Source organism: Emys orbicularis, chromosome 4 (genome assembly GCF_028017835.1).
Source record: "Emys orbicularis isolate rEmyOrb1 chromosome 4, rEmyOrb1.hap1, whole genome shotgun sequence".
NCBI classification, from domain to species: domain Eukaryota; kingdom Metazoa; phylum Chordata; order Testudines; family Emydidae; genus Emys; species Emys orbicularis.
The window spans coordinates 156,985,903-156,998,943 of NC_088686.1; the positions used below are offsets into that span (position 1 = coordinate 156,985,903).

The 13,041-nt window shown below is 54.6% G+C and overlaps 2 pseudogenes; both read left to right on the forward strand.

Moving 5' to 3' along the window:
* LOC135877976 (RING finger protein 112-like) overlaps window positions 1–13,041 on the forward strand; it is a 1,138,053-nt pseudogene that overhangs the window by 50,137 nt on the left and 1,074,875 nt on the right.
* LOC135877116 (perforin-1-like) lies at window positions 10,510–12,082 on the forward strand (annotated as a pseudogene).

A 13,041-nucleotide genomic window follows, 5' to 3' on the forward strand; every position in this document is an offset into this window, starting at 1 on the left:
GTGAGTCCCTAAGCATCTGAGGACACTTTTCCACTGCCCAGGCAGCATAAATGGTGTTCAGAAGTGTGTTCTCACTGCAGAGCGACCTGGTGCTCCTGTAATCTGCCTCCCCAACCAGAGCTACCTCCCAGCTCCTGGGACAAGCCTTCCACCCTGCCTGATCACCACCAAACCATCCAGAGCCCAGTTCTGCCTCCACCAGCCACCCAAGTGCAGCACTAGGGGGCGCTGAGCTGCAGGTGGTGGGGCAGGGGAGAGCAGGGGGTGCTCTTCCCTGACAGTCAGTGCTGGCCCTGATACTCCAGTGTGGTGTTAGAGGGTGCTGTGCTGTGGGGAGCAGAGTAAAGGTTCAGTATTGGGCACTCTCCCCTCACAGTCAGTGCGGACCCCAATGCTCCACTGCGACACTAGGGGGCGCTGGGCTGCAGGAAACAATGTGGGTGACTCAGAGACATGCCCTGACTATACTTCTCTCTCCTGCAGGTTCCGGTGGAGAGGGGGGAAAGCCACTCTCAACTACTGGTGGTACTACAAGAGGGGAAGGTGAGTCCCTAAACTTTCCACTTTTCCACTGCCCAGGCAGTCTGAGGGGTCTTCAGAAGTGTGGTCTCAATGCACAGCGATCTGCCCCTCCTGCAATCTGCCTCCCCAACCAGATCTACCTCCCAGCACCTGGGCCCAACCTTCCACCCTGCCTGCTAACCACCAAACCATCCAGAGCCCAGCTCTGCCTCCACCAGCCACTCTAATGCGCCACTGGGGGGTGCCGAGCTGCAGGTGGTGGGGCAGGGCTCAGTAGCGTGTTCTCTTCCCTGGCAGCCAGTGCTGGCCCTGATACCCCAGTGTGGTGGTAGAGGGCGCTGTGTTGCGGGAAGCAGATCAGGGGCTCAGTAGTGGGAGCTCTCCCCTGGCAGTCAGTGCTGACGCCAATGCCCCACTGCAACAGTAGGGGGCGCTGGGCTGCAGGAAACAATGTGGGTGATCCAGAGACATGCCCTGACTATGCCTCTCTTTCCTGCAGGTTCCAGTGGAGAGGGGGAAAAGCCAGTGCCAACTACTGGTGGTACCACACGTGAGGAAGGTGAGTCCCTAAGCATCTGAGGACACTTTTCCACTGCCCAGGCAGCATAACTGGTGTCCAGAAGTGTGGTCTCACTGCAGAGCGACCTGACCCTCCTGCAATCTGCCTCTCAAACATAAGCTACCTCCCAGTACCTGGGACAAGCCTTCCACCCTACCTGCCAACCGCCAAGCCATCCAGATCCCAGCTCTGCCTCCACCAGCTACTCCAGTGTGGCACTAGGGGGCACTGCACTGCGGGAAGCAGAGCAAGGGCTCAGTAGGGGGCGCTGTGTTCTGGCAGTCAGGGCTGACCCCAGTGCCCCAGTGCAGTGTTAGGGGGCGCTGATCTGCTGCAGGGAACAATGTTGGTGATGCACAGACAGTTACTGACTATCCCTCTCTCTCCTTTAGGTTCTGGTGGAGAGGAGGAAAAGCCAGTGCCACCCGGTGGTGCCACAGAAGAGGAAGGTGAGTCGCTAAGCAACTGAGACCCCTTTTTCGCTTTCCAGGCAGTCTAGGGGGTATTTGGAAGTGTGGTCTCACTGCAGAGCGACCTGACCCTCCTGCAGGCTGCCTCCCCGACCAGAACTACCTCCCAGCTCCTGGAGAAAAGCCTTCCACCCTGCCTGCCAACCACCAAACCATCCACAGCCCAGCTCTGCCTCCACCAGCCACTCTAGTGTGGCACTAGGGGGTGCTGTGTTGCAGGGAGTGGGGGGCTCATTAAGGGACACTCTACCCTGACAGTCAGTGCTGTCCCTGCTGTCCCAGTGTGGTGGTAGGAGGCGCTGTACTGCATGGAGCAGAGCAAGTCAGTAGGAGACACTCTCCCCTCACAGCCAGTGCTGACCCCAATACCCCAGTGCAACACTAGGGGGTGCTGTGCTGCAAGGATTGGGGCAGATGGCTCAGTAGGGAGCACTCTCTTCTGGTAGCCAATGCTGACCCCAATGCCCCCTTGCAGTGCTAGGGGGCGCTGTGCTGCAGGGAACAAGGTTGGTAACTCGGAGACACTCCCTCACTATACCTCTTGCTGCTGCAGGTTCCGGTGGAGAGTGGGAAAAGCCAGTGCCGCCCGGTTGTGCCAAACGAGGGGAAGGTGAGTCCCTCAGTGCCTGAGCCCCGCTTTTCACTCCCCAGGCAGTCCCAGGGGTGTTCAGCCTGCCAACCGCCAAACCATCCAGAGCCCAGCTCTGCCTCCACCAGCCACTCCAGTGTGGCACTAGGGGACACCGAGCTGCAGGTGGTGGGGCTGGGTTTCAGTAGGGGGCGCTCTCCCCTGGCAGTCAGTGCTGGCCCCGATGCCCCAGTGCAGCACTAGGGGTGGCCGTGGCTGCAGGGAGTGGGGCAGGGGCTCAGTAGGGGGTGCTCTCCCCTCACCACCAATGCTGACCCCCAATGCCACACTGCACTATGAGGGGCCATTGTGCTGTAGGGAATAATTTGGGTGACTTAATAGAGACACTCACTGACTATACCTCTGTTCCCTACAGGTTACAGTAGCAAGGGGCAGAAGTCAGTGCCACCTGGTTGTGCCAAACGAGGGGAAGGTGAGTCCCTTAGCACCTGAGGATACATTCACTCCCCAGGCAGTCCGAGGGGTGTTCGGAAGTGTGGTCTCACTGCAGAGCGACCTGACCCTCCTGCAATCTGCCTCCCCAACCAGAGCTACCTCCCAGCACTTCCTCCCTGCCTGCCAACCGCCAAGCCATCCAGAGTCCAGCTCTGCCACCACCAGCCACGCCAGTGCAGCACTAGGGGGCGCTGAGCTGCGGGAAGCAGGGCAGGGACCCTCTCCCCTGGCAGTCACTACTAGCCCCAGTGCCTCAGTGTGGCATTAGGGGGCGCTGTGCTGCAGGGAGCGGGGTGGGGGCTCAAAAGAGGCGCTGTCCCCTGGCAGTCAGGGATGGCCCCAATGCAGCACTAGGGGGCGCTGTGCTGACAATGTTCATTGCAGTGTCTCTGGCACTTTCGTCTTTAATCCAAGTGTTCATTCTGGTGTCTTAGCCGAATCCCTCGCTCTGCCTCCCTTGCTCCCCCCTGCACTTTCAGCTGGATACCAGGGTCACCTCCTCTTCCTGTATTAAACTGTGTGCTGGTCGCTCAGTACCCAGCCACCCACCCCAGAGGCGACTGCATCTCAGGGCCTGGTGTGCTATCCCTGTGCTGCGTTGTGTGCAGCTGTTCCCCAGCTGCCCCGCCCCAGAGCTGGCTGCATCTCAGCGCCAGGTGAGCCGTCCCCATGCAGCTTCACTGCGCAGCTGCTCCCCTGCAACTCCACCCCAGAGGTGGCTGCATCTCAGCGCCAAGCCAGTGATCCCTGTGTGTACAGCTTCTAAAGTGCTTTGGGATCCACTAAAGTATCATAACCATGGGTAAAGATACCCCATGAACTCACTGCCTGTTGTCTTTCTGGTCACTTTCACAGATAAAAAAGTGAAGGGACACAAAGGAAAGATCCATGTCTCTTAGCCATCAACCCACAGAAGAGAATTCTGGCTCCCCCCACGCTTCGTCTGTTTGCTTCACCCAATGGAAGACTGTCACGTGCCAATCGGCAGCTCTATTTCCTGGGTGGTCCCAGCTGCTGAGATGTCGAATCGGGCATGAGAGAAGCCACTCGCCTTCATTTGTGTTATGATCCCTTCCCAGTGGGATCTCCTACCCAGCAGAATCCAGCATCCTATGGATTTAGAAATGACATTGCCTGACGCCGCAATGCAACTGGCTCTGGGGAGGAACGTTTTTGTTTAATTGCCTATTAATTATTATTAATTATTATTATTATTATTATTTATGCTACAATAGTATCCAGAGACTAACTGAGATCGGGGACTCCATTGTGCTGAACTCGGCACAGATCCCAACCGAGATTGGGGGTCCCCATTCGAGTTCTACACAGACCCTGACCGAGATCGGGGGCCTCCCATCGCACCGGGCGCTTCACAGCTCGGACCCTGTTGTGCTGGGCGCTGCACGGACCCCGACCGAGATCGGGGTCCTAGCTTTGTTCACAGCACACCAGAGGCGACGTTTGCACCCAAAGTCTGATTGTCAATACAGTGGTGATCCTGGGTTTTCCCCACTACCACCCCAATTTGGGTTTCATTTGCCTCGTCTACGTATATCGCCTGGAGGAAATTGTAATGTTACAATGGCTTAAAATGAATGGAATACTGTTAATCACAGCACAATCATATTTTTGCAATAGTGTTCAAACAATAATAAAAAACGGATTCACTAACCGCAGCAAAGGGCTTCGAGCTTCAATCTAGAGTTTAAGTTCAAAGTATTTCATATACTATGTTGCCCCCATATCAAGCCTCCCGCCCTGCTCCTTGCAATACAACGCCTCGTGCTGAGCCCCCCCCCGCCCGCTCCCTGCAGCACAGCGCCCCCATTGAGTCCCCACTCCATCCCCTGCTGAGCCCCTCCCCACCCTTACTCCCTGCAGCACAGCGCCCCCTACTGCTCTGAGCCCCATAAACTTTGCAGGAATCTTCGCATCCCAGATCCCCACCTGGGGCCCTTTGGAGAAGCACTGTCAGTAGGAAATACGCTTCTGCTCCCGGCAGCCCCAGTCGCGCCAGCTTTCCCCTTGCACCGGGGATCTGGTGTGGGAAGAGCTGAGCCTTGCAACCACCCTTGTTCCCCTGCTGCCCCGCCCCAGAGCTGGCTGCATATCAGTGCCAGGCAAGCCATCCCCATGCAGCAGCATTATGCGGTGGTTCCCCAGTTGCCCCACCCCAGAGGTGGCTGCATCTCAGCGCTGGGCAAGCCATCCTTGTGCAGTGTCACTTTGGGGCAAACCATAGCACAGATGTTACATGCTCATGACTATGACCAGATTTTACAGCTGCCTCAAGTGCAGAGGTTGGTCCAATAAAAGATCTGACCTCACCCACCTGTCTCTCAAGAAACAGCAAACACCATCAGAGCCACCTATTCTCAGAAAGGAGGTGCTGCCTAGAATTTATTCAGGCTCCAGCCATAGACTGCAAAGAAAACTAGCAAATATTAAACTATTCAATGCTGGGGAACAGCTGCACAGTGACACCACACAGGGATGGCTCGCCCGGAGGTGAGATGCAGCCACCTCTGGGGTGGGGCAGCGGGGTAACAGCCACACATAACACTGCATAGAGACGGCTTTCCAACACTGAGGTGCAGTCACCTCTGGGGCGCGGCAGCTGGATAACAGCTACACAGCAACGCCGCATGGGGATGGCTCACCGGGCACTGAGTTGGAGCTGTCTTTGGGGTGGGTTCTTCAGATAAAGTGTTCTCAGATCTAGATATTTCATCTTTGGAACTCAGCGCCACATGAGACCATGTCTGTTTAGAGTGTTCTGTAACCTGCATCAATTGGCTTGGGATTTTTCCTGCTATTAAGAACCCTTCTGTTAGCTGGTCTGTCTGGTATTTCCTTGGTTTGGGTTCTCAAAGTGCAGGGTGAACAACTCATTTAATCTCAGCCTGAGTCTGCAGAGAGCCTGACACAACAGCTGCAAAAGAGACATGAACTGGCCTCAGTCCAGCTCAACGCCACGTTAACTCTGAACCCTAATAAGGGCAGGTCCTTTTTCAACATCCCCGCTGCTTTGCTGGGGAATAGGGCAAGGGAGCTGGGGAGCTCCTGCCTGGAAAAGCCCCAGGCTGCGGCCTTGTCAAAGGCCAGAAAGGTGCTAAGGTGCAGCCCAGGGTAGGCAGAGGCAGCCGGTCAAAACCCCCCTTGCCTGTGATGACTGGCTTATACAGACTGCAGTCAGCCCCAGCAAAAGGGGGCTAGATGGTGACTGGCAGTAGCCACTGAGGCGAGGTGGGGATAGTGGGTGGGGGTTCCCTGGGTGGGGAGACCCTGAAAGTGGATGTACTGCCAGGGGGCAGTGCCAGAGGACAAGGGGCACTGGGTCTGGGAGGGACAGGGGGGCCAGCGGCAGCGAGACACCAGCCTGCAGAGGGTGCTCTGGCGCTGGAGAGCTAATTCCCTGGACAACCAGCAGGAGGCACCGCAGTGGTGAGTCCTCGCCTCACCACAGCCAAGCTCTTCCACAGATCCCTTGGAGCCTTTGCATTTCTCTTGTACTTTGCCACGTCCTGTATTTCCGCAGTGATTTCTTCAATGTGCTCCAGTGCAGTCCGACGTTCTCCACCGTCCTCCTCCACCTGGATGCCTAGCTCCCGCGCCATCACAGCCATGTCTCGGACGCTCGCGCTCTTGGGAGAGGAGGTAATGACGCCCCGTAGGGTGGATCGCGCTGTTGTTGCTCTTCTCTTTCACCAGAAGTTGTGATTTTTTCATATCCAGCAGCAGGGCTAATACATTGAGGAGTCCCAGTGTTTCCTTGGCTTTCCCAGCCTGATTGTTAGAGATGAAGTATATTCAGTGGCTGATCCCTGCAGGGATGATAACAGCACGTGTTCTCCCTCACTGATGCTCTCAGTAACTATGAACACTGCTGAGGAGACCTCTGTTAAAAAGCTAAACTGCAGCCAGTGGGACTCAGTGTCTCTACGCAGATTTGTAACCGCGATGGGCTCTGGGAAAAGATCCGAATTCTCCATCCCACCAGGGAAATACCAGGAAATCTCAACCAGCCCAGCTGCGATTTCAAGCACCCTCATTGTGCTGTAGAGTTAAACTGTGGGGCTGAATTCCCTCCCTCCATCCCTGTAGCAGCTCCCAGTTCCCTTGCCCTGGTGGCTCCATTCCCACCCCCACTAACATAATCAGCCATGGAATAGTGACAACTGCTATTGTTACAGGCCATCATTAGACTCCAGAGTCAACATGGGCAGACACGATAGATGTGAACAATCCTCACTTCCTTGTGTCAGCTCCCAGTTCGCCTTGCCCCACATGGGCTTCACTCCCACTCCTTCCCCCACCCATCTGCTGAGACCTTCAGCAATGACAGAGTGAAAACTGACATTTTAAAGGGTTGTCATTAGGCTTCAGAATCAACAGAAGTTAAACTATAGACATGAATCCTTGTTCAGTCTCCTCACGGCAACTCCCAACTACCCCTCCCTGCATTGGTGTCACCCCCATGCCCTTCTCCTGCCTCATCCACCCAAACAATCAGTAGGTCAAGGTACACTGATGTGCCAGCAAGTGACATCGTTAGTTTCAAGTGTGAACGAGCCCATGGAGACAAATGCAGCCAGTTCTTGCTGCTCAGAGCTGTTGTGTCAGGCTCTCTGCAGACTCTGGCAACTGTCACACCAGTTGGATGGCTTTCTTTGCAGCCATAAGGACTAGAGGATTAATTTGTGAAATGAAGGCTGAGGTGCTGCAGAATCTACTTATTCCACACCACCCTCAGAGACACATCAGCCAGGCTGGGTGTTGGGGAGCAGGGAAGTGCTATTGTGCTTATGGCCCAGGGAGATTCCAGGCCTCCTGGGTTCACCTCCCAACACCCTGTGTGACCGTGGGCAAGCCACTGCATTGTGCTGTGCCTCAGTTTCCCCTCCTCACCCTGGGTCTGTCTTGTCTGTTTAGCCTGTGAGTTATGAGGGTGAGGGACTGGCTCCTACAGAGCTCAGCGCCCCCATTGTGTGTGCACTGATCTCAGTGACCCTGGAGAAAATCTGCAGTGACCCCACTGACCCCAGTGCAGTCAGGGCTGGGTTCTGATCGCAGCGACCCCAACAAACGGTGTCTTTCCTGCCAGCAGCGCTCCACGTGCAATCACCGAGCTGTGAGTCAGAAATCCTGCACTTGCCCTTCGGCCTGCTTCTCCGCTGCCCGGCATCGCGCTGCCCTGACCCCTCCCTCCATCAGGGCTGGGAGCACTTTGTAGGGAAAGGGAGGCGTGTATCGGAAATACCTCGCTCTCCCTTCACCCACAGGCCCTCCCTCATGCTGAACTGGCTCGTGACAGCATCTCAGCTGGCAAATGATTGGCTGGTTTGGTGGCTTTCCACGGCCCCAGCTGTACACACACAGACACAGACTCTGCCAATTTGTATGACTCATTTAGGAAGTATGATGAAAGCCTGAATATATCTCTGTGCATTCAAATCTGCTCTAACCCTCTAGACCTCACTCCCCTCCCAGAGCTGGGGAGAGAACCCAGGAGTCCTGGCTCCCAGCCCCTCCTGCTCTAACCCACCAGACCCCACTCCCCTCCCAGAGCCAGGGGGAGAACCCAGGAGTCCTGGCTCCCACCATCCCCAACCCACCAGCGCCAATCCCCTCCCAGAGCTAGGAGAGAACCCAGGAGTCCTAGCTCCCAGCCCCCCTGCTCTAACCCACTAACCTTAAGTACTCAAAGGAAATACTATCCCTAAATACCCACATAGCCTGTGGAAGTCATTGGCACAGGATGTGAGTCAGGATTCAGAACAAGATCTTCACATGGAGAATGGGAAAAGCCAGAGTTATACTCCTAAGGGTTTAAAACAAATATGTTTGGAAGGAGTGTAAATGTCATGCTCCAGGGCTTAAACTGCCCTCTGATTAATGAGGGTCAGGAGGAAACAGGTTATTCTAGAATTGGCCACAGTGTAAGACTGGATACCAGGCTAGATGGGCCCACTGGTCTGACCTGGGGTGGTAGGGAGATGGCAGGATAGCAGGCTAGATGGGCATGATTCTGGGTGGCAGGGATGGGGCAGGATACTAGGCTACATGGGCCTATGGGTCTGACTCTGATCTGGCAGGGGTGGGGTGGGAAATCAGGTTAGATGGGCCCATTCCCATTGTTCTGATCTTGGAAGGGGAGCAGGGTGAGGGTTAGCGTAGGGGTTAAGTTAGGGTTAGGGGATAACGTTAAAGCAGGGTTTAGGGGTTAGAGGAATGGAGTTAGGTTAGGGTTAGAATAGGGAGCAGGGCCAGGGAGCCAGCTGGACAATCAGACCTGCTTTGGGGAAACGCTTTACACAGCCAGTGGAGAGCTTAGCTTTAACCAGCGTTCAGGCTCACCTCGCTAGCATGACACATTGTGTTAAACTCCGAGAGTTACCGCTAAAACTAAGGCCATTCCCAGACAGAAAACGTCATTGTGTTCCAGGTAAGGGTGATAAGTGCCCTTTAAGACACAACAATCCATGACAAATACCCGGACATTAAAATCAGGGGGAAATAGTTGGTTTCTTTAGTTGGGGATTGGTCCTGCTTTGAGCAGGGGGTTGGACTAGATACCTCCTGAGGTCTCTTCCACCCTTAAGATTCTATGATTCTATGAAATCATGAGCTCACTTGTCAAAAACAGCCAAATTTTAATTATGGAAGTACTAATTGAGGTTCCATAATCAAGGTGAGTTTTGCACTTACAGCAGATATTCAGCCTGTTCATTACATATGAAAAAATACAACATATTCTCCCCAAAATTCTAATGACTCTTTGAGTATCATATTAATTTCGCAGAACAGTTTATAGACAGGCAAGGGACTTATTGTTGAAGGTAGGTGAGTCCTGTTTGGTTTATCATGGATAGGGACCTAACAAATTCACAGTCCATTTTCATAAATTTCACGGTCATCGCATTTTAAAAATCTTGAATTTCACGGTTTCAGATATTTAGATGTTAAATTTCATGGTTCAGGGGAAGCAGGAGGCACTCTGGGGGAGCAGTGGGGGCAGAAAGAAACAGGGCAGGAAGGGGCGAGACGGGGGTGGGGTGGGGGGGTGGGAAGAGGTGGGGTGGGGGCTTGGGGGGAGGGGTGGAGTGGGGGCGGGGCCTGGGGCAGAGCACCCCCTGGGAACGCAGGAAGTTGGGGCCTCTGTTTCCAGCCATCAGAGGTCGCCTTAAAGTTGAAAGAACAAAGACCTCAGAGAGCTTCTACAAGGAAATAATTTAATAATATTGAAATAGGAATTACAGCTTTTATGACCTCGTTCTTGGCTCTTGATAACACAGTGGCATGTTTGTTAGTCTTTGATAAGACAAGTTTGCTGATCTGTTTATCTTTTGATGAAAAGGTTTGTAGATTTACAATTGCCCAATGATACCTTCCACACCTTGCAATTAAAGCCTTCTGTCACATATTTGCTATAAAGCATCAGTCCCAAGGACACAGGTATGTTTCTCAAATCATAGTATATAAGGAAACAGTATAGAAGATTAAAAGACATACACGTTTTCAGCTGTATTTCAGAACTGGTGTAAACACTTTTATCTTTATCTTTATCTCTTTCTCTTTTATCAATAGTGTTATCTCCTTTCACACCTGAGGCCTGTCGCCTTGACAGAAAACAGAATTCCTCCTAGGAATTACCTCAACTGGCTGAAATCTTTCACATGATGAAATCAGCAATAGATCGCATGCCTGTAAGTTATTACATTCTCCAAAGATCGTGTATAATTAATTATTATAATTAAATAATAATGTATAAATAATTATAAGAATTATGAGTATCTCTTCAATTCCGTAAAGGCGCAGCAGGTTTGTAGTGGCTTCACATTATCAGAATAAATTATGCAATCTGCACAGGTAACATGCTTTGGTAAGGTGACCAGATGTCCTGATTTTATAGGGACGTCGGGGCTTTTCCTTATGTAGGTGCCTATTACCCCCCACCCCCGGTCCTGATTTTTCACACTTTCTACCTGCTTTGGATCATGGCCTCTGCAATCTAGCAGACAAAGGTCTCCTAAGATCCGATGGCTGGAAATTGAAGCTAGCGATATTCAGACAGGAAATAAGGACACAGTCTTTAACAGAGAGTGTGATTAACCACTGGAGCAATTCACCAAGAGGCAAGGTGGATTCTCCATCATGGACAATTTGTAAATCCGGAGTGGTTTTTATTTTCTTCCTTAGAAGACTTGTTCTGGTTTGAACGGGAATTAATTCAGGGCAGGTCTCTGGCCTGTGTTATCCAGGAGGTCGGACTAGCTGACCAGAACGGTCCCTTCTGGACTTTGTCTGTGGATCTATAACACTGACCTCTACCCCTACAAGACGCCAATGTCCGACAGTATGTCACATGGTGGCCACTTCTCTCGCCCAGGTTCCGCGTTACCCACAAACCTCCGCTCACCAGCCATTTCACCCGGGCCTTGAGGGACCTCCTGGAGGATTACACCCGCAGTTCGCGCCTCGATTACCGTCAGCTGATCAACACTTACGGCACCCACTACGTGTCCCAGCTGCAGCTGGGGGGCCGGGCGCAGGACGTGACGGCTGTACAGGTCTGCGAGGCGGCGCTGGACGGGATGACAACTGATGAGGTCAAGGACTGCCTGAGCCTGGAGGCCTCTGTCAGCATCGGGGCTGGGAAGGGCAAGGCCGAGGCGGCCTTCAGCCAGTGTGAGGAGCAGAAGAAGAAGCAGAACTTCAAGCAGAGCTTCCACAAGACCTACAGCGAGCGTCACACTGAGGTGACGGGCGGCAACAACCACGCCGACCTGCTGTTCTCTGAGGGGCAGGATGGCAGGGTCTGGATAGCCTCAAAGCCAGCCGTGGCCTGGTGTCCTACTCGCTACACCCCATCCACAACTTGGTGGGGCAGGACAACCCCAAGCGGGAGGCGCTGAGGCAGGCGGTGAGCGAGTACATCGCCGAGAGGGCCCTGTGGAGGAATTGCACCCACAGCTGCCCGCCGGGGACCCGGAGCAGCGCCCATGACCCTGCTCCTGTGTCTGCCCCGGGGATGGCTCCACCAACACCATGTGCTGCTCGCGGGAGCGGGGCCAGGGGAAGCTGACGGTGACGGTGGAGCGGGCCAGTTGCCTGTGGGGTGACTACACCAGCTGCACCGACGCCTACGTCAAGGTCTCCTTCCAGGGCCAGGAGGTATGGACAGAAACCGTGTGGAACACCGACAACCCAGACCTGGGGTCCCTACGGGTGGGGGAGACCAGTCAGCTCCGCCTCCAGGTCTCGGACGTGCAACGAGCCGCTGCGCTCCGGGGAGGGTCGGCGCCAGGTCTGGCACCACCCTCCCCCACCGCACCTCATTACCCCAGCACCTCGCGCCCGCCCTCCTCCCTCGTCAAACCAACCCCTCCCCCTGCAGCCCCGGCGTTCCTCAAGGGCCCATTGTCTCGATCGGGAAGTGGCAGGTGAAAATGCCTCACCAGCTGCTCAGCCGGCTGCCATAAGCTGGGTCTAGCAGGGCGGCAGCTGGCAGATGAGTGGGGACGAAGGCAGCTCTGGGCTGCTCAGCCTCTGCGCTGGGTCTTGCGCTCTTGCTGGACCCACTGGATTCCGGTAATCTAGGGGCAGGAGAGCTCTGGGGGCAGGTGGGCTGGAAGTCCCTGCAGCGAGGTACAGACCCAGGCTGGGGTGTGGGGTCGGGAGTAGGGTCTGGGGTGCCAGGGAATGTACCCCACTGCTAAGGACCTTGCTACCCAGGGCTCCTTGGTTAACCATCCTCTCCCCAAAGATCCCAGCCCACTGCCCTCTACACCCCGCAATAGTGCTGTGTGGCTTTTCCCAGCTGCCCCACCCCAGAGGTGGCTGCACCTCGGCACCAGGTGAGCCGTCCCTGGGCAGTGTCTCTGTCCAGCTGTTACCCATCTGACCCACACCAGAGGTGACTGCATCTCAGCACTAATGAGCCGTCCCTGTGCGGTGTCACTGTCCAGCTGTTCCCCAGCCACCCCCACCCCAGAGGTGGCTGCATCTCAGCGCCAGGTGAGCCATCCCCAAGCGGCATCACTAAGCAGCTACTTCACAGCTGTCTCACCCCAGAGGTGGCTGCATCTCAGCGCCAAGTGAGCCATCATGACATTATCAGCAGACCTGGTTGCATTGCCTGTTATTAAGGTTGCCCAAAGCTTCACGTTACAAGACCCTGTTTCCAGTTGCCTGGAACTTTGCCAAACTTTACCCAAAACACTGGAGTAAATGGGGACAAGGAGGCTGTAGAGACTGGGGCAGGAGAGAAACTGTGAATGGGGTTGGAGAGGGAAGGCTGGGGCTGGCTGGGCAGCGAGACTGGGACTGGGAGCTGGGGAAGAGACTGGGAGTGACTGGCTAAAGCCCCTCTGCATTGCTACATGCTCATAACACAGCTCTGCACT